The sequence below is a fragment of the Papilio polytes genome, unplaced genomic scaffold (genome assembly GCF_000836215.1).
Source record: "Papilio polytes unplaced genomic scaffold, Ppol_1.0 DF824024.1, whole genome shotgun sequence".
In the NCBI taxonomy this organism is placed as follows: domain Eukaryota; kingdom Metazoa; phylum Arthropoda; class Insecta; order Lepidoptera; family Papilionidae; genus Papilio; species Papilio polytes.
The window spans coordinates 3,711,020-3,738,298 of record NW_013525180.1 but is presented as its reverse complement, the minus strand read 5'-3'; the positions used below and the strand labels follow the sequence as shown (position 1 = coordinate 3,738,298).

The 27,279-nt window shown below is 39.5% G+C and overlaps 1 protein-coding gene across 3 annotated transcripts in view; it reads left to right on the top strand.

Annotated features, from left to right (window-relative positions):
- The window catches only part of LOC106101088 (homeobox protein homothorax), a 206,471-nt gene that overhangs the window by 30,259 nt on the left and 148,933 nt on the right, over positions 1 to 27,279 (top strand). The gene's annotated exons all lie outside the window — the stretch shown is intronic.

Here is a 27,279-nt window from a genome sequence, read left to right as displayed (position 1 = left end):
TGTATACGTAAAAGATACAATTTTAACTTGCCTAAGTGAGATAAGGATTTTACTTAAGAGTTTTAAATTATTGTCATTGATTTAAAGGTGGTAGATGCTAGAGCGTTATTGTTTCGGCTACTTTAATGTAATACGTAAATAGTTCATATTAGCCGACTCATTTACCGACCGACGGTCAGATGGCAGGTAACTAATTAGTTAGTTGAAACAGATATACGTACGCAGTATACGCTAGGTGTAATTAGGTGCCGCGGACATCCGCAGGACATTATATGTATGTGCGTTATTATTAGAGAACTAGATGCTTCTACAGAATTAATACATAGTGTCGAGCTCTTTCCTTCTCTGCGATTAATGAATTTTTTGAATAGTTTAGGCTGGGTTGTTGTATTTTTGTATCGCACGATATCGATCAGGTTCGAGTTATATTTTAAATGGGTATCAGTCATTTCTGGGTGACCCTAACTCGCTGGCACTACGACCTGCAGCGAGAACAGTGGTGTCCGGCGCGAGGGACCAACGCGTCACTCGCTCCGCGTTTTGCACTCTGTTTAGTATATTAGGTATATTTTTGGGCGTTGAGACTGAATTGTTTTGTTTGTGTTATATATTATTTCTCGCATTGTTAACATGGAAGCCATAATTATTAACCTTATGTTTGCCACATGGGTTGTCCCGCGCTCGGGACGCCTCGCGCTAATTATTAGTTACATTTTGTCTGTATATGAGTTTTTAACAGTAAATTTTTGTCTAGTTGGTTCTTATCTAAGTTAGGATAGTGGCGATATGTTCTAATGATGTTCGTAAACTTTTTTTTTTCATAAATCTAACTCATAAATGTATTATAAATATGGCATGGTGTACGTCCATCTTGTATATCGATGTGATTTTGATTTATTAATTTTATATTTTTATTTTACTCTAAACGGATTAAACAATAAAATGTTCTGTTTGAAATAATACTGCAGTTTGTTTTACTAGTAGCACTAGAACACTCACATGTACATACAGTCCTCTTAGTTGGTAATGAAAGTCTAAACAACAGAGAACATAAATCCGGACCAAGGAGGCAGGTGACTGTCCATCAAATTGAAATGAAAATTACTGAAGATCATCCGACAAGTTAAGTGAAAATCTGAAAATGTCTGAACTTGAATAGAGTATATTCTTTTACGAGGGCGTCGTATTCTATAAAGCTTGCGGGTCCCAGCGGCCGCGAGGAGCGAAAATTGTTTCTTTACGACGCCCCGCGCGCTAATCTTTTGTACCTCAAGGAAGTCTCGTAAAAACCACGGGAAAATCTTTTCGAGAGCTTTTACGTTACGATATGAAATTGTCAACGTCATTTATCTTTTATGCTGTAACAGTGCCGGTTGATTGGCCTCGTGTTGGCGCCACCGTCGCCGTGTCGCCAACACCGTGACGGATACAGACTTAATAGTATTTTACAGACATCTTTATCGTTCAATGCTATCATTATTGCCTATTAAGATGTCTGCTTTATGAAAAAGTTTAAATTAGATTAAAAATATCAAGCCTGTACCATCAGCAAATTGATAAAAAAAGTAATAAAACTATTCTCATCAAATTAATCTCAAATCTTTTAACATTATAAATCTAAATTAGCCTCTTTGTTTATCTGTAGATGTAGTTGTAAGAGTATAGACAAGTTACATTTTTTATCTGTGGAGTACAATAACAGTAAACGGAGTGTCAGCTATCGACGCACAATGAATAATGTAGGAGCGTTGTTTCCCCCCGCGCCCGCGGAGCTCAGCAATAAGAGAAATAATAAAATAAGGGGACAAAGTCGGGATTGGCGTCGGGTTAGGCAATTCGTCACGGGCTGAGCTGCCCTTACCCTGCCTACCCTGCTTGCATGGCCAGTCTCCGGCAGGATTACCACACATTTTTTTCATCATTCGCCCTCCGTGCGTCCGCTATGAATCTATTGAATTCGTTCCACAGTACGCCTGACCCGCTACAGTTACACGCTACAAGTAAACGTATTTTTTATTTTGATACTCCAGTTTAACTATAGTAAACACTATCGAGACAATTATTCGAGGTATTAGTAAAATGTAGAAATGATCAGACTATGTATTTCTTGTTTAAGAACGTTCAAAAGTTCCAAAATTAGTAAAAAAAAGCATATCCTCGAGAAGGCTAATTGTTATGTACCGCACGCGGTCGCCTCGTCCGTCACTCTCAGCCCCCGACTGCTTTATTACATTGTAAATTCTTGTTAACCTCCTCCATTTTACATAGGACCGTAGGTGAAGTCTAGATCGTTCCATAAATCCTTCTAATTAATTCGCCTGCAAATAGCCGCGCAGATTGTAAGTCGTTGCTTTATTTGTGTGCGCCCGCTGCGTGTCACCGCCGCTTGACATGTCACATTTTGTTATTCACTAAAGGTTCACTGGCATGGTACTATTTAATTCAAATACATTTTCACAAGATTGTGTAACCGAAGTGATTCACAGATCAAAAGAGAAGCTCACAGTTCTGTCAGATTCCTTACAACTATTAATATCTTGCCTCGTCAGCGCTATAACCTGGCCACTCTCATAAACGCCGACCTGGACGCCGCGCCGGGACCTAAACATGTCAATTTTGGCGCCAAAACGGCAAAAAGACGCCGCGTGGCGGTCGTAAACCGTCGCTTTCAAACTGGCCGATGTCCATTGGGCGCAGCGTGGCCAATCTGCGGCCGCGGACAAATTTTACGAGCTCGCATTGGCCGCCGCGAGGTTACTTATTTACGACACTCCTAAGCTTTAGTCGCAAAATTTCTATTAATAAATTAGTCGTAAATGCCGTGTAATTTATTATCATGGCGTTCTTGGTAATTATTTCCTTTATAAGAACAACATCGGTGCGGCTTGCTCGCGTCGCGTCGACTCGCCTCGCGTGCGCTTCACTTTTATTATTTGGCTTTTCAAACCGCGCAATTTCCCTAAGATTGCAATTTTTACTTTGTTATTAATTACAAGAGTAATAGCTAAATTAAACGTTACTCAGAGTAACAATTTAAGACTTAATTATCACTTCATTCTAAGGATAATGTAACAGCTACGAAGCCAAGTCTCGCGCCCCAATTGCCGTCATCCGGCTAAGCATTTGATGGCTGTCATTTTGAGTTTCTTTTCATTTTTTTACACCGTATACTTTACAAAGGGCACGAATTAATATAAGGAGTGTAATAATAGGTTCCAGCTCGCTGGGAGGTTGGACCGCGGGGCGCCTATGTCTTCATTCGCTTCGGGATTGATTGTTTCGGCATTAGTCGTCGGTGCTGTCACGGAGGAGGTCAGATGAGGATAATGATGGAGGAAGTATCATTGCATCGTTGGATATCAATTTATAAATGCTGGTTGAATTTTATGATCAGTTCCGATGGTTTTGTACAAACTGTCATTACATTTGAGACAATTGAATACTAGATATTTACTAGGATTATAAAACAGAATATGTGTAAAAATATTGATTCAGAGGATAAATAGTTGTATTAAAGTTAAAGGTTATAAAATCTTGACTCACAAAAAGTAACAGATTATATATAACAGAAGCTTTCATTGAAATAATTTCTGATACTATCGAGAAATAATGTCGATTATCGAGCAAAGGTCGAAACATCAATACCGTACTTGGGGATTTTCCACAAGACAAAATTCTGTAGGTACTGACTTTCAATCCGTATGTTATGAATCATGTTACGATATTTCTTATGAATATATGTAAATGTAATCCTCTGGTGTTGCGGATGTCCATGGGCGTCATTGACCACCTTTGTGTTCCCGCCGCCCATTTGCCCCCTTCTCATATAAAAAAATGGTATACCAAAACATAAGACAAAATATAAATTCTAGCATACAGTAGAGGTGACTAAATACAAAATTTTTGACTTACCAGCATTTTAAAATAAATCAATTTCACATTTCCTCATCGAAGATGTTAATGTGGTATTCACTAAACAGTTTAAGTGAATCCTTTTTTATTTCTATTTCAAGTAAAATCAAATCAAATACCATAAAATATCTAGTCCGTCCACGTAACGAGGGATGTGCCGTGTACCGTAACACGTCGTGGGGCGCCTTCTATCCGGAAATTGAAAGGAAAAGAACCCGCAGAAAAACTGCAATATTTCCTTGTGGCCGGGCTCATTGTATTCCTGTGACGTCTACGGGGTGCAGGGGGCTGGTGGCGCCCCGCAGCGCCATTTGCCGGGAACCAGGAAGATTTCCGCCCTCGCCTGCGTGTAAGAGTGTTTGTACAAGTACCTCTTAATACATGTCCCACTGTAATTGATTCCGTTTATACAAGACGCTTGTTTAGTATTTTTTTGGTGTAGTAACTCTCCAAAGCTAAATATTTCAGAGAACTGAAGATAGTTGATAGATACGAATTAGTCGTATTGTTGACTTTAAATACAGTATTGCTAAACGTAAATCTAAGTAATTTTATGACTCTATAGCGATGGTCTGCTGTCTACATAAAATGTTGCAATAAACCTAAATGCTGATGGTTTCAACAAACTCACACGTTACACATATTGAATTTGAATATTAAATTTAATTTTATTATCTTGAGTATACCAAGATTTAATACCGGCACGCGGCTACCGCTAACCGCTAGCCGCTACCCACTGGCCAGTTCCCACAGTAACACCGGGAGTTTGAACGGCGCGTTCCAAATCAAAAATTTGAATTAATTCCAAAAGTTCAATTATAGAACAGCGATCGGCTTCCGTAAGAGCACATTCTCCAATTAGCGATTGGTCACGCGCCCCCCTCCCCCCGCCCGCGCCCCGCGCCCCGCGCCCCCGCGTCCTCAACCCGCTCACACACAATCGAATTATTTGAATTTGGAACGCTTCGACTCATATCACATGTATGGATTTTATCTTCCGCTACACGAAACATCGAAGTCAATTTATACTTCCGAAGCGAAATTTTATGCAAATGGTTTTAAATATCTTTGTAATGTTTTATTTTTAATCTTACTTATCTCCGTTCTTTTTAATAAGTAACTGGCAGCAAGATCACAAATGTGACAATGAAAAAATCTCACAGCGCCAGAGTCCGCATGATTGACACGGAACAAATGGCGGGAATTTCAAATCAAACAATGTCACGTCGCACTTAACGAGATGGCAGGACGTAATAAAGCGGTGTCGTCATGCCAATTAAAAAAATTACTCCCCTTAATAAGTGTCAATTCTTAACGAATGTGTGCATATACATGATTTCCACTTGGCACATTCCAAATAACGGCGTTTAAATTTATGCATAGATAGCAATATGAACTTTATTATTATAACACGTAGAGTGCAAATCTGATATCATCTTCACAGATTTTACGACTATTTTTATTGACATTTAGTGTAGCCGGTAAGAGTATCAATTGTAGTGTAATAACGTCTTATGACTTTTTACGGTATCATTCAAAAGACGACCCTTTGGTTATAAAAATAGAGTTGTAATTACATTGTGATAGACATGTGTTGCATTCTTTGTAAGGTGAGTGCGGTAAGCTTGTACGAAGCGAGTCGAAAACTAACGAAGTGGATGAGGCCATCAAATTTTAATTGTCCGTTAAAATAACAATGAACACAGGAGCATCGAATCGCTCGAATACAACAGATAACGCGAATGCATTGATCAACTAATTCTAAAATCAAAATGTAAAACAATTTTTTGTCGTATAATTGGTATGAAATGGTGGCGCTGTTATCGCCAATAATCCTCAATGATTTACGACTCGGCTCGCTCGCGTTCAGCTGTAATTAAATTGTGAGCAATTAAAATATTATTCGCTTAATCTTAGAATTGGTTACACTAAGCGCCAACATTATAAGCACATAAGATTAGGTAGATTGTAAAATTATTTGAATTATTGTCTATTAAGATCATATTCACTTATTCACACACGCAAAAAGGGTAATTTCGCGTGTAAGTAAATTTGTTTATGTATGTAACGACCTAGAGCCTAAACGACTGAACCGATTTTGACGAATAAGGTGTCATTCAATTCGTCTCCTTCCTCGGAGTGTCATAGACTATATGACATCATCTCAAAAAACCTTCAGTAGACATGAGAATTAAAATAAGATAAAAAGATAGGGAAGAATTAGATTATTTTCTTTTCTTTTTTAAACCAGCTTCTTCGTTAATTAACGTAGCGTAATATAAATATTGTTGAATGTGCGTGTTGCACCCCGTTTGCAGTTAATTTCGGAATGTTGGTTGGCAGTGGGCAGTGGCGGGGCGCGGTATGCGACGGCGCGCACATGGCGACACCGTGGTGCTGTATGACAATAATAAAATGTTGCCGCATTATTTATAGCGGCCGCGGCTGTCGCTCGCTGTGTCTACCAACACTGCAATCGATATAAACAGCGTCTTTGTCTGCTCCTCACACTTTCTATTGATTATCTGATCCCTGCCTTGTTTCATTTACAATTTACGACTTTACCAATTTCCCTTAACTGATATTCAGATAAAATTACTGGCTATCTGTCGGTATTATGTATCCATTTACATGTGAGTCCATTGAATTAAATTATTGTATCATTTAAGAGCGCCATTTTTAAACTTCAAGTCAAAACAAAGACGAGATAAAAAAGCCCAACAATTGAGCGATATAATAATATCCAGAGCGTTCGAAAATATAATTCAAATTTCCGTGAGCTCATTCTGTTCGCCTGAAACCATAATATCATACTGGCATTGTTTTGTTCGCTCGGGATGCTCGCTATTTGCGGACGTCTTCTCCCCCCCGCCCCCGCCCCGCACCCGCCCCGCGCCCCGGCATCCGTCTGAGCACAAGCCATATTTTATCCCAACTTGGGCTCGAAGCGTAAACTGTCAGAATCGGATCTGTAGGACGTTCAACTCGCAGTTTAGGAGTTTATGTGGTATTTTGACTGCTGTTTGTGATAGATACTTTTTATGTAGACTAGACAATACACGCTAGAGATAATTTATTTAGTGCTCTGTGGTTCTTATCTCATTACGTATCTGTATGTTGGATAGATGGACTTAAGTAATATTTATAAAAAACTGACCATCGAGGTTCGCAAAATGTATTTCGAAATAATTTCGAAGTATCAGAGCCCCGGCTGAACGGCTCAAAGCGATGCTAATTTAAACGCATAAATTAAAAACGAAATGGTCTCAGCGACGTCGGGGAATGTGCCGTGAAACTGACATTAACAAGAGCAATGATAATTACATATAAATCATCGAAATCAGCGCGGCGATGCATTGACAAAACGCGGTCTATATCTCAAATGCATTTGAAATATGGCCGCCGCGTCGCCGGCGACAGGGAGTTGGCGCGCGCGGGCTGCGCTAATACAACAGTGATTGATTCCAACGGCCGCCCGCTGCTTGCTTGCTGGCTGCTGGCTACAACACCCACCCACACACACACACACTATTGGCCTAATATTATAAACACACCGTAATTAGTATCGACTTATGAAAAATATTCAGCAATACTTTCTTTAAATTGCACTGACATTTTTATCTACATGTGACAATGTGTGCTCATTTTCTAACCTTTGATTTAAATAATTTGTGGCGTGTCATAATGCAGTTATGTTGGCCATTCAAAGCGTGCGGCCTGCACTTGACACTCGCGCTTCATTCCTCGTAACGTCAGCTTTGTGCAGCGGTCGTTTACGATCCGGCGCCGCGCGGTGACATCCGCCGTACAAACACTATAAATTATTCCTCAAATCACATCTGATGCGTATTACCCACTAGTCCTACAAAAAGCTCATGTATCTCCCGATCTTCACGCAACGGCAAATGTGTAACAAATAAATTATAAAATCAACGGCCTCAGTTTTTATACATCACGTGTTATTTTCTGTCATGCTTGCACTTGCGGCTTGTCCCATCGCTGTGTCCCGCTCTCTCATGAATTGTCGCGTCGCAGCACGCAGTTTATCATCAACCGTTCTCTAATCGTGACGTCTGTATTGCGTATTAAAAGATTTTAAAGAGCATTACCACCTAACAGAGTGAGTTCGTTGCACCGGCCCGTGGCTTTTTATTCAAAGTTTTGCTCATTATTTTTATTTTTATGAAAATATTGCGTGACTCTGTTACTTTTATTCGAAGATCAACGCTATAGTTTTAATGTCCGTTATTATGTTTCTGTTATGGCTACACTTTTTCAAAGTTTTTCCTTGTAAATCATGCATTTATAAATTAGATGCGTGTGAGGTTATTTTTAAACAAGGAGATATTTTTAGATAAAACTATTTTATTACAAGACAGTAGGAGGGTTATTTGAAATATTCCATATTGTGGTCAACGATGTGACATTTGAGTGTGTCAAGCTGTGAATTAAATTGCAAGTATGTGCTTATCAATTATAGATGAGCTAGGAGGTGCAGATGCGCTCTCGAAATGTATTCCTCGGAACTAAACGACCTCCATTAATATCCTGGCTACAGTAAAAATTATCATCGGTTAACAAAAGACGCAAACTGAAAAGTGCCGGTTACTTTTATAAAGGCTCTCGCGACGAATTAAAAGTTAAATATTGGCTTATAATTGTCTAGAGGAGTGTTTATGTGACTCGGATAGTTAACTCACACCTTAGTGGCCGATAAACCGAGTGGTTAGTGAACTTCCTTAACGGCGTACTAAAGTACAATTGGCCGTAACTTTGGAGTGTTATTTCTCTTATAGTCATGGAGGTATGAAAGCATTTGATATTAAATGACATCACAAGATAAATTTCCGATTGAATTAAAAAAAATTGCTAACAATTATCAGGCAATACTTCATCACTAGTGCAATTTCTAGGTCTTAAAGAAGACAACAAAGAATAACTGGTGGTTAATTAATTAGCTCGGAGGTTATAATTAGAGTGCGCAGCCGCGTGAGTGGGGGGGTGGCGACGGACGGCGCGACGTGTGTGACAGATGGCGACACTGCGCTAGCGCAGCCGCCGGGCGCTCCGCCCCCGCGAGCCTCAGCCCTAATCTAATTAGTCGTCTGCGTCGTCGCTTTGCAGGGATCGCACTTCGTCTTGAAGCGATCTGCTTAATTTGGACCTAACTGTAGCACGTATATCACCTAATCACCACCAATCCCGTTATTCTCCACTTTTATCACTTCTCTTAAATTTAAATCTTCACCTACTTCAATACACCCATAAAAATTTATCCACACTCAATTTTCTAAGAAACTTAATGCAGAGTTCATGTCAACTATAAGCCTTCGAAATTCTATCCGCTAGCCTTATCTATGATCAGTTGAAAAATTTGGAAACGCAAGATTGTCCTCGAGATATTGTCAATCCAATATTTGACTTACAACGTTACATTTACTACCGACTGACCGGAGCTGCGTATGACTTTGTAAGCTATTGTGATAGCAATAGAGGTGATGTTTGAGAGTGGTAGTAGTTTCACAATATCATTGTTACTTGGACACATAATGCTATGCTGGTCTCGTCGCGCGGCCGCGATTTAAACTCGTTTATCGGGCGTTGTGTCCGATCGCTCCCGAATAAGTTGGCGCGATTAATGGAAACGCGCTCTGGACGAATACCTTACACCCACAGTGCTAATGAAGGAACTTTTAAATTAGACATTCTGCTACGGCACGACACGAGACATCATTTGAAAATACATTGAACTAATTCTGATATCGTCAATGTTCAAAACTGGCTGTTCAGTCATCGTTTCTTATCCAACAGCTAATAAATGGAGGTTGAAACAAGAGACAAACGTTAAAGAAGTAATTTCTTCATCTAACTGATAGCCCTTTATTCTTAAACGAAGATTTAGGCTGTTTCTTGTTAGTATTGCAAAACAATGCGTCCGTTACAAGACCAGTTTATTGTACATTTTATTTCTACAAAAAGTTAGGCTTTACCTATTGTCTTCCCAAGTTGGCTAACTTTGATACAGTTCTGATGACCGCGACGGCAACTTAAACTTCATGTATTAAGCATTCTTTATTGAGTCGTATCGGTCATTTGAAATTTTGATTCCAACGTTTCGGATTTTATTTGGCAAGTTCAGGGTACATATAGTTGTAAATTTATTCGAAGTCGAATCGATAGCAATTTGTATTATTAAATTCTTTTAACGGTACATTTCGATATTCTATAAAGAATATTTCCAGTACAACTTAACTGTGATTACAATCTTGACTTCACGCAAAACATTAAATTCATCCCAGATGTTATCCGTAAGTAGATACCAGATCAAGCTCCTTGCTTACAGAATTAAATCTTTGACAAATGTATTCTAGTCACATTCGTTGCCTTTACAAAGCTACTGGTCAGGTGAAACATACAGAACGGTTCTGCATATTGTTAACCATAACTTGCCAACAGACTAGGACGAGGAGAAAAACGCAGTTGGCATTAGAACTTGAAACTCGGAAATTCCAATGGAATACTAAAGATATTATTAAAGAATGAACTAGCAAGGTAACCTTAATAGTATATGGATAATAGGTAACGTAGACTACATTCGACTAATGCAATTGATGCAGAGGCAGCATTAAAAATTGCAATCAGAAGGTTTCTAGGTACACAACAACGTGCTTGAGGTGTGATAGACGTTACATTTGCTATGGATCTAGGAGCGTCGCGGTCTGTTGGCCGACTAGCTGACAGATAGCGATCACATCGTTGGATGCTCAGCACGCAGCCACGTAAACCAGATACATAATGCATGCCTCGTCCGAAACGCTTTTGGCACATTGATGCGCGGGCGCAGGATTAGCTCTACAATTAGTTGTAACAGGATCGCGCATCGCCTTGGATTATAATGCTGCTTGGAAACTTCGATCTAATGGTTTATTTAATGGTAGAATTTACAGTTGATAATTTTGCATTGGTATAATATTACTGATAGCAGTTACCAAAATATGATTCAATTTTGGTTGTCAGTGCTTTGCTGATTTTTACTTCGTTTATGAGTAGTAGTGTTATTCCATTTGAATATGGTCTATGTTTAGCCAGTGAATGTGCTGGACGAGGTGCGTGGTGCGTGCGTGCGGACAGCGCGGCCGGTCGCCGGGCAGTCGCCGGGCGGGCGCCGCGCCGCGCCGCGAGCGCGTAATTCAAAATGCAAATATTGTGCACTTATAATACATTTAGTATTCAACCGACGGCGATGCAGGCCGCGGTCTACGCCTCTCGCCGGTTTTACTGGGGAATCATGTAAAAATACAACATTTTTATTCTGCACGCACACGTGCGATTGGCGGTTCCCATGCCTCTAATTTTCGCTGATCCATGTAAACTTAAATATTCGCTGGTGGACACGATGGACGAGTTATTTCGGACTCGGATTTTTTTTATGTTTTGACGTTACGTGATCTATGACTATGTGAATTTCGTCTCTGTGAACACGAGTGCGCAGGGCAACCACCTGCCTCACACTGCCTGTACCTGCCTATTTATAAATAGGATCTTCAAATTAAAACCGAAAACTTCTCAATCACTCATAATATACCTCTAAATTTTGACTGTAGTATTTCTGAATTAATAAATTAAAATATCTTAGTGGCAGGCGGCCGACGGCGACAGTGAACTTGTCATTAGTAGAATCACTGCGAGCAGTCGTTATCTCGTACGTACCATCAACATATAAAAAATAAATGTTGTCATAAAATTGTCGTGCGATCACTCTCCAGTCTAATGAGCTCGTTCGTATTTTTATGTGACGAGGAGAGCGTATGACGCGCGACCTCATGACAGCAACGTCACGGCTGCGATGCGCGGGGACGACGCGGGGACGGCGCGGAGACGACGCGGCGTGGCCGATGTATCATAGCTCTACACTCAGCATGTTTACGAGATAGCTACTTCCCTGCGACGCTCGCTTCTATAAAAAGGCGCTTCGTTAGCGATCCCCCCGCCATCCCGCGCTCGTTCCCGCGCCTGCTATATTTATCCGGGAACGAACCCGGGACGTCGCACGTGTGTTCACTTAGCACTCGGTAACTTGAATAAAGTCTCCTTAAAGTAGTCTCGCTTTTTGTTTACATTTTGAGACGTACGTTTTTAATTTTAACTCGCAGAAGGAGACGCGCGAGGCGGGCGGGGGGCGCCGGGGAACTCGCCGGCCGCAAGAACCCGCCGCGGCGGGGATTCGGGAAAAAATCGATGTATTCATTCGATCATTGTATCGAAGGTCAATCGAGATATAAAATTAAAAAGTATAAGCGGGCGAGCGCGACCGGGATCGCCATTATTAAATTTCAAATATTACGGCGCTTGATGGATTACAATTTCAAATGTGCAGCGGGCCAGCGTGCCAGCGGGGCTGTGGAGGCCGTTGCTTGGCCGCGCGCCGCCCTGTCCCGGCACCGCTAGCCGAATAACATTACATGCTAAATATTTGCACAATCTTAGCAGTTTATCGTAGTTATATCCTGGAATAACTCCAGAATTCCGCTCACTTAATAACAATGACGTTGATGCAAACATCAAAAGTATATCAACATTTTTTACATTGTCTTCATTCTATTTAAAAACAATAATAAGTTAAATTAAAAGTAATTGTATAATTGTGGAATTAAAAAACAATACAAGTTCGATTACAAATGTATTGGTGGTGTAGTTACAAAATAGATAGGGCTGTTGTCCGCCACATGCGCCCTCACACAACCCTTTAATGTCAAAAACAATAAGAGAATTATTAAATAATGATAATTTATTTGACCTATAGTCTTCTTAAAGATTGACAAAAATATACATTCTTCTTTGAGAGAAATTAAGAGATGCTAAGGGAATATGACATAATCAAATTCTGTCACAGAAGCTTCAAGGTGCCAGTTGTTAGTAGATTTAAACTTTGGTACAATGTGTTTTCAATCACCATGTATATGGGTGCTGTACTCAACAAAGGTGACAAGCAGATTCTCGTGAAAATCACAACAGTATTATCTATACTAATGTTATAATGAGAGAAGATTTGTATTTTTGTATGTATTGAAATAACTTAAAAACTACTGGGCCGATTTTAAAAATTCTTACAGTATTAAAAAGCTGCGTTATCAGAGAATAACAAAGGCTATATTATCTAATTTCAAGCAGGCGAAGACGCGAGCAACAGCTAGTCATCAAAGGCGACACATTCTGTCCGTCTTTATCAGACTCCACTTATTTTTAACCTACATCATAAACGAGTGATTTATTCGTCTGGTGAACGCGAACTGACTCACACCATACTTTTTGTAACACGCACCGTCTTATTGGGAGTAAAGAAATGCATTTTTCATCACGATCAAGGATAACTTTCTATTATCCAACCAATTTGAAAAGTTCCTGATTGCAAGCTTGATTTTAATTTATCTTTTACTAAGTCTTCAGAAATAAAAGCCTATAATTCGAAGTAAAACTAGAAACATACTAAAGCGATTGTTTTACAAGCGATAAAGTAAAGGAATAAGAAAAAGTACATTGCAATTGGCCTTTTACATAACGTAGGCACAACTACAAGAGGGTATGGTACATTTGTTAGCGGTGTCGCGCAAAGGACAAGATTCAAATCCATTCGAAAGCTCAATTTGCTCGGTTCGCAATAGTTTTGTTTGGAGCGGGGCGCGATATCTGCCCAACTATCTTGCAAATAATTCACTTGCGGTGCCCCGCGCTCACGCACACACCGACTCACAAAGCCGATGACAATTGTAAATGTAACCATAATTACATACGTGTAGGGTTCGAATTAGATTGAATTGGTGAAATGTTAGGCTGTTCTCGTCCACTGCGCGAAGGAATCCAAGCTTGGAGATGACCGCGCGACGATTTTGAAAATACGAGCAGTGAAATCCGAAAGCCAGATAGCTTTTTGCCGCCGCTCCGACTGGCCGCTTTTAATTATTGCGCTTGCTAATTAGGTGCCAGGGGTCCGCAATGCTTGCAATATGAACCATTAAAACTGAGGAGATAGAATATTTTGTGCAGTCATTTATGTAAATTTCGCTGTATTCCATGCAAGTGGAATTTTAACGTGTGATTAGCATAACTAACCGGTGACGAAGATTTCACGAGAAAACCCGCTGTCATCTTGCTTATCGATGGCCGACGTAGTCTTCAATTGTTTTTAGAACGTTAACTGTTGCTGTTTTCTTAACTTAAATTGTTATTTAATATAGGTTCTTAAATTAGTACGGGCCCAGCATCACCGGTCAGCGTCCAACGCGTCGGTCCTGTAGCACGTTTTATGACTTGTTCGAAGCGCTAACAGCGTAAAAACAGTTCGCTCCGTCGGTGTGTGAATTTGGCGACTTTTTCCATCGCCGTATTAAGTTGCAGTCCGCTTATCGCCGCCGGTACTTCATCAACAGACCCGGTTTTTCCATCTTAGATATCCAATAATCGATTGTGATGCGAATGTAAAAAACAGTTTTCGACTACACCAATAAAAGTCTTTGAATGTCTGTAGATTTTTATTGTTGCCCTTTGTTTTAGGGTTTGTATAAATTATGAGTTTTGGGACATTTAAAAGATGTGTTTAGGTATTTTTATTGCAGGCCTGGGAATAAATCGATATTGATTTGCGAAAGACTACAGAAAACGCATTTCATGACGCTCAATATTCGTTACTGTTTACGTAAGCAGATTCTGAGTATAACAACTGACTGCTTTGTCGTTGCTTTAATGAACGTATCGGTTGCGGAGTCGTGTTACCTCCGCTACCTCGTTAGCTAGGCATCCCCCCTTCCTCGGCACCCCTGAGCCTCTCCTACCTCCCCTATAACTTTAACATCGACGCTATTGTCTCCCTATACTTATGCATAAGCTGTGTTATATGTAAACTTAAAAATATTGACATTAATTAGTAAATTCATAGAACAGAATACGCAATTCCTATAAAAGTTCATTAACCTGCGAATAACAAAACACTACTTGTTGACGTCCACACAGACAGTAATGTCTGTCACGAGGACGTATGACAGCTTCGGAAGCGACTGGTATCCGATGCATCGACAAGCCACGAGGCAGAAGACACGCGACAGGAAATAACACCGCACGACGAGTGAATGACGCAGGTGACCGGGGAGCACGAGCTTCATTCAGCCGACGAGTGAATGAGTGAGCGACACAGGTGACGTCGGGCGGGCGACAATTTGTCAGGCCGGAGGCCGCCACCACCCCGTCAGTCAGCGAGCGCCGGAGCCCGAAGAATGGGCCCCGATGACGGCCCGCGAGATATATTCGAACGACACCCGTCGATTAGGCCTCCTGCCAACCCGCAGCGCCGCAGCGACGTATCAACGAGTTGAACGAACCGTACGCTTTCAATTGTTTTCTTAAACGACCATCAATTCAGTTACATCGAATGCAAGTCGAATTGATTCACGTTAACAAAGCAGAAATTAGGTTCCGAGTTTTTACTCACCCTGTTTACCGATTTGATCGCGTTAGCGTTAACTGTCCAATTTTACGTAAATGCGATTGAGTCAGGTCTATCTAGTTTATAGAAATACAGTATTGTATACTTCAAGAATAACGAAGTAATGACAATGAAGCTAGTCACCGCCGCGTTGGGTGCAGTGGGAGGTTAGCCTGTACCGCTGGTGTTGTTGTTCTTGACATTTGTTGCCGGTGTCGGAGGTCGCGCGGACCGGGCCGCGGCCGCCATTAGCCTGGCTAATTGCGACACATCCCCTGGCAGCGAGAGCCACATCTTGGCACATCTTGGCAGCGCCGTCCCGCATTCTGGGTCACCGGCGCACGCGATGGTAAATTCAATTCTGTTATTGACTGATTAAAGTTCGTATTGTGATCATCGATCGAAGAGAAAACACGCAATTGTGTCGGTAAACAAGTTTTAAGAGTAAATATGTTTTTTTGTTCAGATCTCGTTGTTTTCGGTCGACGACATTACTTCTCTTGAAATACAACTTTCCAAAAATATATTTTTGATTGATTTATAGTCAAACAATCCATACGGTACATGGTTTATTATTTTGTTAATTAAAATGAAATGATAATATCAAATGTAAGATAACCCTTTATGTACACATAAACTGCATAAGGTAGATAGTCTACCAAATGCTTTCTCAGTTCATCACTCAAAATTGGAATGTTAATCACGCTGCATACATTAGCGGCTCCAAATCTAATTCTATCTTCGGAGATAATCGCTTTTTATTATTAAGAAGAATCGATATTACAATCGAAAAGCTGGTCCCTGGGGCCTGCGGGGGCGGCGGGTCGGGAGCGGGGGGAGGGCAGACAATGGCCGCGGGCGCGCGGTTGATTTAAGGCCTCGTTATGAGGCTCGTAATGAGTTGCGCGCGCGCCGCGTCATTTGCATCGGCCGGATCATGTGCCGCCATTTTTAAATTAAAGAATTCCTCAATGATTTGTTCAGAGGCGAGCAGACACTCTTTTGCTTTTCTAATTAAAATATAGCCAGAAGCATTGTTATGCCCTCACGTTGCCTCATCACAGATCGATTTGATTTATTTAGTTTTGCATCCGTTCTGATTATTGTAGTTTATTAAAAAAACAATTGAAAAATCATTCAATGAAATAGAGGGAACTGTTATAGTCATACTTATCTTTATTTAAACTGAAAGAGAAACCTTGCGTTGATTATGAAAATCTTTATTCAAACGTTTTAACATAACTTTTAAGAAATTTGTAATTTACAGCACTACTTCGAATAAAATAGTTAAAAGAAAATATCAAAACAAAACTGCTACATAATTCTCAGTCAGTGATTTGACATTGATTTTGTTTTAAGGTTAAGAAATAGCGTCGAAATATAATACTTTACAAATAGAAGAAAAGCCGACAGTCGATCCTCAGGAACACGAGTATGAAACTAACCAACTCCGGTCGCGAGGAGTCCCCGAGGGATCTATTCTGGCGACCCTCTTGCCTCTAAACTCGAAAATATTTTTTTTTCTCGTCTCCCGCCTCTAAGTGAGGTATTTATAGAAACAGCCGGCGGACGCTTTGATTCCTCTTAGTTGCATCATTAGTTTAAATATAAATTATTTGACTACGGCTCGAAATACTGATATTTCAGAGGGCTGTTTGAAGCTACTTATTCTAAAGAAACAAATTATTCTCTAAGTAACATGTAATCAGAATTTGGAATTACAAAAGTAAATGATGGAATTAAAAATTGTCTAAATAAAACCATGTTCATTCATTAAATTTGTTAAATTTAACAATTAGGAATAATAATAACAAATCTTATTACAACCAGCGGATCTCTTAACAAAAATTCATTAAGGAAGCATCATTAATTTCATGCCATTTCTCTCATTCCGCACAAAACAAACAAATCCTACAATTACATTGAACGAATTACATTTGTTTTGCCTTCGAAGTGATCAAAAATCATCTCTATTACATATGACATAACGTCGTGACTAGCTGTACGGAGTGTAGGAATGTCTCCTTATTTTGCTGCTGGAGCAAAATCTTTGATTAATACAGGGGGATTTGCAAAATCGAACTTTACGTCTCAGAGATTAAGACATCATGTAAATGCATTATCGTTTGCAAGTCGCTCGGCCCCATGTTCGATGTTCCCAAAATTCTCAAGATATTGAAAGATTAGCCGTGGGTTGGTGCAGGATGTCCCCATAAATAATACATCGGTAGGGGAACCGTGATGGATTGTCTGTCTGTCTATCCGCATTCTATTAGTCGGAATTCTTAAAGGGTGGCTCCCAGGGTGGTTCGCGGTAACGGCGACTACCAATGTTAGCTTTGCGGGATCTACTTCGCGTTCATTAATTCCATCTTTGTTACGCCCATTTCAACTTCAATAACCACTTTAATGTGGATCTTTTTAGTGACAAGAAGCGCATAATTTTAATCCTGTTTAATGTTGTTTTTCCAAATAAGTATGTTGTTGAATGTACAGTTATTTTAATCACAAACATAGACATGTTTTTGAATTTCTTAAGATCAGTGTACATCATTTAAAAGAGTTTAAACATGATTCCCGAGCGCCAGCGCGGCGTGCCGGGAGTCCTGGACGTAGGGACGTGGGGCGAGGGGCGCGGGGGCTCAGGTGATAGCGCCGTGATTAATGTACTGACAGATAAGCGATCTTGTAAAAAATCGTATGACCGATAACAGCCCCATTGTAGACGCGGCGTCGAAAATATCTTCAGATAGCTATAAAATTTACATCGTCTTGTTTTCTTTGAGCTAAGACGTATAAAGATTCTCTTTAGGTTCAAGATATTTGAAGATGTAGCTCAGTTAAATTAGAAAAGAAATTGTTTAAAACTTTAGTCTTCAAAGTTCTGAAAAGTTCAAGCTTAAGATTTTTTTGTCCTTTCAATGCAGCTTCGTAAATTTTTCAAATGAACAAATAACACCAATTGGAGACCACTCTAAAAGTAATATCGAAGTTGAACAAAATATACTTCGATAAGTCGAAAGTCGGGCAGATGGGAGCGCGTGACAGGCGCGACTTCTGTCACCAACTGACAGTTATTAATTTACATTCCGAAGGCGACAAAAGAATCGGAAATAAATAAAAGATACAAACGGACGCGCCGAAAATTGTCAGATCCCGGCCGGCCGTCAGATCGTCAGCCGTCAGACCGTCACCTGCTTGTTAGATTGATTTCTGTTAGGAAGTGTCTCTTCAGATAATATTTGGCAACTGTTTCTTTCATCTTAGAAGTTAACAATATTTGGAACTTTCATTTAATTTACGTTTATGTGTAAATTTCTGTATAACATACCACAAAGTTAATATACTTTACGGTTGTTTCCTTATGTGTCGGTTCAGTTGCGATTCCATTCCATTCCTTCAATTCTTTGCCATTATCTTATTAAACTCGTCTCGTATTCTAAATTTGTAGACTAAATTACAAACGGAAGCGGTTTGTTTCTTATGAAATGATACAACTCGCTCCAATTGCTGACGTATAATGCCTGGTTTTGACGAGTGAACGGTGACATTTGTTTAATTGCTTTTTTAAATTTTAAAAACACGACTGTAATTATTAAAATTACAATAAAGGAAAAAAGGGAAGAAATCAGTTTTTTCAAAAAATAAATAAGGAATTCATTCGGCATGTGCTTGGTGTACATCGAAGCGCCGGTTTTCAATGATTCCAAAAAACAGAACACGCAGTTTTACAAAATAGTAGAAGAAAAAAAAATAAAACAAATGATAAACTTCAACATAAAGTATCGAGAATTTTGATTTTGTATAATTAGCATTTTCAAAAGCATCTTGTAAAATTAAAGCTGGGTGGTTTAAGGGAATATTAGTAAATCAGCAAAAATCTACTAATATGTAAAAAATAAAAAAATATTCGCTTATAGCTTGCACCATACGCTAAAACAAAACTTGTGCCGATATCAAGTTTTTATTATTGAAAGTATTTATATTATTTCACTTTGTCTCCTTTCACTTTTTAGGAAAGTTTGTGCGGTTTAATACACTTAGGAGGGACGTGCTCGCACCGACAGCCTTTGTTTCAATCATCTCTTTGCGAACTTCAGATATTGAACAAAGTTTACTTTTATATCTTTTACTCTGTTTTGCTTTTACGCGACAACCTCTTTGTATATCTTGTAACTTGTATTTATTTATATTGTTTTAAAGATTCTCACATTTGTTAGATTTTGTTTTGATATGTGACGTTTTAGATGTTTTCCTTTTAGAGGATTGGAAATACTTTGATAAAATCCAAGAACTATGGTCATGTCTACAGATACCTGTGATATTATGAATAGTAAATGACATGAATTCTTTATTGAAAAGTCTTTGGCAATCGTTCAAACGTGTCACTGACCCGATGTGTCTGTCTGTGTGTCTGTACTTAACATAACCTTTAAATGTCAATGTTTTTATGGAAGCGGGCAATTTGCGCGCCGTCGCATTTGCATAATCACTAGCACGCCTCGGATTGATACCAAGCAGCATCTCAGCGCTCACTAAATGACTGTCCTCAACTTACTGCCTTCCCAGAATAGGTACAAATGTGCTCGGAGTTATAATATCAGTTAAACTACGTAAAGACAAATCCACTTTATATCTTACATTTATACGAAGATATTCAATCGATTCTTGAATTAAATGTCATATATACACTCCATTTTATCTGAATATTTTTCTGCGAAATCCCATCTGGTATATATGTAGAAATTATAACAAAACTACCAATGTATGGTCTTATAGTTTTGCAGTTGTTAATTATGAAAGATGTAAGATCGTGTGCAAGAGTATACTGTTAACATAAAACCATTCAATCGCATTCAATGCCAGGTTTGTATGGCGCGTGCAACCCGACACCTCCGATAGATTTCGCCTTTTGTCTCGCCCTCCGCCCTTCCCCTGTCCCTCCGCCCTCGCCCCTACCTACCCTCTTTGGTAACGGTAAAGAGTTCCTCTATTGTGCGGTGAACGAGCACACAGCTTTGGCTTTTATTTCGCAGTTTTAAATTACTATTTACCGTTCAATAGAATCGATTGTAATTAGACCAAGTTTGTACTCGAGGGGTCTATTATTTATGGGATAAATTTTTATATTGTATATCGTATGTTATCAGAAGTTTGTTTTTTTAAACTTTAGGGATAACCAAATGTATTTAATTAACTTTTCGTCCAAACTGTGCCCGTTAGAAACATAAGATGTTAGTCTGTTGTATTTTGTATAAGGAAGGCTCGCAGGTAAGGTGCGTGCGACCGCGCCTCTTGTTGACATTGCGGTGGCTATCCAAACAGCCCCCCCCCGCCCCCCGCCACATCCCCGGCGTGACGTCAGCCTGACAGGCGACAGGAGTAATCTCACCCGTGCATTGTCGAACCCGCTACCCGGCCGCCGGCAATCGGCACATAATGACCGCGGCACTCCACCGCACCGTGTTTTCCTTTGTAATCATCCCCTCGGCGCGTTCCCCTAATGATTTTTCCTCTTATTTGTTTTTGTGCAGTAATTGTTGTTTGGTTTTCCTGTAAATTGCTCGCGGTTGTAAATAAGGATTAATAAAGAAGGTTTAGGCGAGGGCGGGCGCTGCGCGGCGCCTGTGTCGGTCAGATAAATGCGGAATGTACGCCGCTAGCACTGCCGCTTGCTACCACGCATTGCTACAAAACCCGACCGCGGAACCCGATTACGAGTTAGTGCGTTTTGTGCAGATCATTGATATGCCTAAACTGGCACAACTCTATTCCAGCGATTGCATTTAGGTATATCACTGAATACTATTGTAAAATAGTCTTATATACTTAACGTAAAAATACTCAAGATATATGTAGTATACAGTTTTTTTTTAATATGCTTAATATTGACTTTTGAAAACATCGAGTTCGGGTATTAAAAGTCTATAAATGTGAGGTGAATTAAACTTGAAGTTTATAAAATAAACAAACAAAACCGATGGTCCTAAGCCAGTGAAAGAACGACCGTTAGAGAGCGTACCGTAAGTCTTACCACAATCCAGCTGAGCCTTTCAATGTATACCAGAATCAAAGATGTTGAAAATTTCAATATGAATGGCGGAGCAGCGGGCGCGGCCCCGACACGTGTTCCCCGGCTTAACTTCACTTACAATTAAGCTTTAAGCTCCGGTTAATTAAGCCGAGGCCGCATTGTCGCGAAACCCTTTAAGCCGCCCACAAAGAGAGCTTCGTAAAAAGCCCATTGAGTCCCGTCGCCGCGTTCTATTGACGGACTCGACTACTTTTAATATGTGCTCCAGCGTTTTGTTCTTGTATTCTGGAAATATGCCGCACAACGTAGCGCTGTTTCCGCTCCTGCCTCAACTACGAGGGCTAAAAGCTCCGCTGGAGGAAAGCCAAGCTTTTCACTATTTGATAATAAAACCGTTATTCTTTAAATTAACTATATGGATTTCATTTATCAGAATAATTTACTTTAGATTTTGATTGAACAACAACTCATTTACAACAACTAAAATATAAAATTTTATGACACCCCTAGAAGTATATTTAATAAATTCTAATGACTTATGATTGTATGTCTTAATAAAATTATCGAAAACTATTTTCCACATCAATGATTCCATTGTTTGCAATACATTTCAAAAAACAATGTAAACCTGCGTAAAGTGAAAATAGTCAAACCAGATTGGCAGTAATTAAGAGTCCCTCAGTTAATGGCGACACCCGCAATCCGCAGACGATCTCATTTAAATAACAACACAATAAAAATCGTATTAAAGATTCAATTAGATGTCGCCGGAAATTCTGTAGGAAGCGTCCAGCGAACGCTTCACCGTGCGTTACGGTTCCTGAATTATTTATATTCTCCCGTTCCGTTACATTGCATAACTAATGACGTGTGCTTGCCGTGTGCATATTTACTTTATGTTAGTATTAATGGCTAGTCGCTCGTCAGTCTGCGCCGCGTCTGAAACTCCAGTAATTCTGCTTATTCATTTAGCATTTGCACTTTCGACGTGGCGTGCCTTGCTAGTTTGTATTCGTCATTGTCTATACTTTGTTAACGTATTAAAAATATTCATATATCTGTACATAAAGGTGCGTACTGACCTGTCTTATTACACGATGAGAATTAATGCAGACAATACCAATTGTTACTAAACCAACAAGGAGACGAACCAAGCGTATGATACACCGCGTAACGTCGATCAGTGAAATCGACACAACGCTAATCTCAACTACGTACTGTTTGCTCGAATTACAGTCAATTTAACACCAATAATAGTTATGAACGATAAAAAGCTCTGGGCGGTGCTCGGATTCATTTATGACTGGAAAAACGCAATCGAACAAATGGAAGGAATGATTCGGGGACAACAATCCTTCCCTGCTGGACGCTGCGGGACGCCGCAGGACGCCGTAGGACGCCGCGCCGCGTCCCAGAGAATGCGCTTAGTTAAGCGCATTGCTGCACTTTTTGCGGCGTCCAGCCCTCGCGCCTTCTCTGTCACATCACTACACCTTTACTAATTACTATTTACTTTGTAATTATACCTTTAACCCTTTACATGTACTATAAGTGACATTTTAAGCTCTTTTTCAGTCCCGACTTTAAAAAAAAACGTAAGTAATTGACACTTAAATCGAGTATTTACTTACAGAACCCTTTAGAACATGTCAAAAACATACTATACAAATCTTTAAAACAACAAACAATGCAAACATTGAAGGGCATTTTGATTAAATGCATCAAATAAAAATCAATTGGAGTACATACTAGTCATTCATACGCAGAGAGCGTAAAACAATGTACGGGGAGCCGTCAAAAGCAGGCCCAATATGTTTTCTTTCACACGTCCTCCCCCGGGCCTGGGGAGCCAGGCGGCGGCGAGCGGCGGCCGAAGGGTTGCCGGCTCTGGTTACCACACAATGGCAGCAGCGACCCTCCGCGCTTGTTATTACAACACAATTATTCTTGATTAGCTATTGAATGTTTGTCCTAATTTTTTTCTGGTAACGCTTAGTTTCACATTGTTATAAGTGGATAGTTATCCAGCTTGTTCTTTATTATATTGGTAAGTGTAGAGTCGGATTTTATTGTTGGAACGACTTTCCCAAGACGTATGTTCGTCATTAACTATGAATAAGAAGTAATATTACGCATTCCTTGTTATTTTGAAGTTGAGTTTCATGCCTGATGTAATAAGAAGTTGATTTATAAATATTCAAACAATTAGGTATTGGGTTTTACTTCGAATTATAAATTTCAGTACCCTTCTAGAGTATTGCAAAGAGCATAAGCAAGTTATTTAAATACGTCAATGCGTTCTCCAGTGAATTGTCAGTTAGTAGAATTCTTTGCGGAATTAAAATCGAATTTCCATGTAACCCGACTCTGTAGGGACGTAGAGCTCGGGAGAATGGCGGGAAAATTAATATTGTCTCATTTAATATGCAAATAGTGTAGCCTTATCTCGCGTTGTCCGGTCCGTTCAATCAAGGTGTCCTTCGTCCGTTATCTGCGAGATCTCGCCCCCCCCCGCACGCCCCCCGCACGCCCGCGCCACTCGCAGCACTTATCAATTTGAAAATCTTCACCATCGGCTTGTATCTGTTAAGTCGATCGTGAATTTTTAACTTTATGCTCGTTAAGTCAATACTGTATTAGATTTCGTAATTACATTTTCTAAACTTTAATTATATCTTTAGTAATTAGTTTTGAAAAGAATTAAACTTACGTCTTGTTACAAACTTTATTTATCTTTTGTAATTCATTTTTAGAAGTATAATTAGTTGGTGTAGAAATATTAGTGACGTTTTAAAGTTTATCACTTGAAGTGGCTTAACGTTAAGTTATAAAATATACGAACTTGCCTTAGTATAGCCGGTAATACGGCGAGACAGCGTTAAAACGCTTTACGTGTTCCCAGAAGATGTACACACTGATTCTGTGAAATACAACATTAAAATTGGCAAACTTGACTATTAACTAACCAATGTTATCTCGAACATCTTTGTAACTCGAACGAACTTCAAATTCCTGATGTCGGCTGTGAATTGGGCCACAGTGACGGATTCCGACGAAAAAAAAACAAACACTTCACATCCCGATACGCGAAAACACTTGATAGATAACCGAATACCTAAATCGAGGTCGCGGGTTAGCAAATCTAGTCACTACACCATCGTGATAAGACTTATATGGTGTATAATAAAAACGTCACGTACGATTTGGTTAGATGTCGACTTTCCCATGCGGTCGTCGACCCGCAGGCGCCTCGGACCTCGTTGTAATTATGATCACGGATCACCGTAAAACCGCGGCCATACGGCCATAGATTAAGGGACAATAAAATTCGACCTTGACTAGCTACGACCATTGTTGTCACTTACGTACTTACTGTCTGTCATTTCACAAAGTTAGAAGTCAATCCTATCAGTTACTTACTTACTTAGATAGGACTTCAGATAAAGTGTAAAAGACTATGAAATATGTTACTATCGCTGTCTATTCTAAAGCAAATCGGACAGATGATATAATATTTTTGTTATTTCAGCAAAAGATTTTTAAAAATAACCCACTTATAAATAACGAAATCAAAACCAACAGATAATAATAATCTAACGTAAGGAACCAAGTAATATTATCACAGTTTAAACAAAACCAACTGCACATTACAATCTTACTAAAGAATTATAATTACTACAGACTAACAGACTTCCTGTACAGTATGATGACTAAGTAGTATGTGTGAATGACACGCGCCGCCGGGCGTCGCGACTAGTGTCACGCCGCGTCACGTACTAAGAGCTAATTGTCCGCATTATTTATGTATGCTTATAATAAAATCCGGTGTTACTGTCCGTCTGTGAGTTATTAGATTTTATAATGATATATATTTAAATAGATACGTTTGTTTGAGTATTAAAACTGTAAATTAAATTATATTTTTAAGATTTTTTCTGTTGCTGTTTGTGTACAAGAATGAATTTTTAAACAAGCAACGTCAATCAACAATTAGTTTATACTATTTTGTTATTGACAGTAAAAAATTTGGACAAACTAAGTTATATAAAAGCAAATACGGGTGACCGTTTAAAGCATCGGTCGGGTTTGTGTGTCTTGAGAAGAAAAACAAAAGAAAGGCTACATTAAGACATATGACCTCTCAAGATGACACGAAAGTAAACTCTCATTTGGAGAATTAATGGTAATGGAAAAGTCGGGTTGCGACCCCCGCCCCCGCAGCTCCGCACCCCCTGCCTCTGGGGGTTGGTCAGTACCGTCGGGGGAAGCTTTGCACCGAGTCGCCAATAATACTAGTGTCTTAAAAATCTAATTGTTTTATTGGTTGTAAAATGACAATGTCAATCGATTTCGTGCAACGAAAATGTTAAATTCAATCAAGAGTTCTCTTGAAAATTCTTCAGCTCAAGTCATTTGAAATTTTCTCTTGAATTTTTTTTATTTCAATGAGCTAATTTATTCCATCATAACTATTAAATTGTACACTAACAAAATAATCACATCTAATCTCCCTCGATGTCAATCTGAGGGCGTGTCCCGTGACGTGTCGGATGACGTGTCGTGTGACGTGGGAGGCTGTTCCCACGTCATCCGACACCGCGCACGCGCCGCGGCCGACATGAGCACGACAACCCGCCTGTTATGAGATCGCGAATAATTAGACGATAAGTGCATTGTTATTGCACCATAATGCATAGTACATTACTCTTAAGGTAACAAATATTGTGACAAACAATATTATTTCAAATAAAATTTTGTCGTTTTAAATGCGTTTTGTCAACGCTACATTCAGTTCATTCGTGACTCATACTATGATATCACTGCCAATGATCATTTCTCATCGTTTAAGCACCCATCTTGTATTGTTACTCAAGTGACACAATACAAAAACTCGAAACTCGTACGAGACCGCAAAAAACTTTCACTCGAAAAACGGTGCCACTCCCCTTCCAGGAATCGAACCCGCGACCCGATATACAATGTGGTGCGATCGCAACCCGTAATGCCAAATTACCAGTTGTAGACCGGACCCCGCCTTGCCGCGGCCATCGCTGTACTGTCAGAACATCACAGAGCAACTATCAAAGAGTAAAAAACGGTTTGATAAACTGTTTCAGTTAAATAACTGTAATAGTAGTTATAAATAGCAGTTAAAACAAGATCTGTTATTATTTTCATACCTATACATTGTCAATTTTATACAAAAACTAGCTTTCGCTCGCGACTCCGTCCACGTGGTATTAAAAAACAAAAGCACCCAATGTGTTCTTCTAGACTATGCTCTACATCTATGCCAAATTTCATCGAAATCCGTTCAGTACAAACAACAAACATCCATCTATACTTTCGCATTTATAATATTAGTATATGTAGATTTTTTTAACACCTGACAATAAAAACGGACATATCGCGTGTCGATATCGGTACAATGACCATATTTATTGATAAATAATTATAACGAAAGGTGTTTTTGCTATTCGTTACTCGTTATCGTTAACCAAATGCCGGCGTTTTCGCTAACGACGCCAAATTACCGGCCCCAGTGACGTGTGTAAACAAAATTATAACAATAAAAGGGGCCCGTAATGATGAGAGTCGGGAATAAGTCATTTTTGATTCTCGCATATGGTGTGAACGCAGCACATTAGCGCCGACACTTCCGCTACTCTCAAAAAACAAACTGTTAAACACATTTTCTACTAAAACTTCATTTAATTAATACAAAAATTCCTACCCTTGACTTTGATAATAGTGTTCGTAGATAACATGGTGCTTTAATCTAAGCTATTATGATTTTTAATGGTTTGTCTATCTGATCCTGACGATATGAACATGATTGCAAATGTTAAAGAAAATG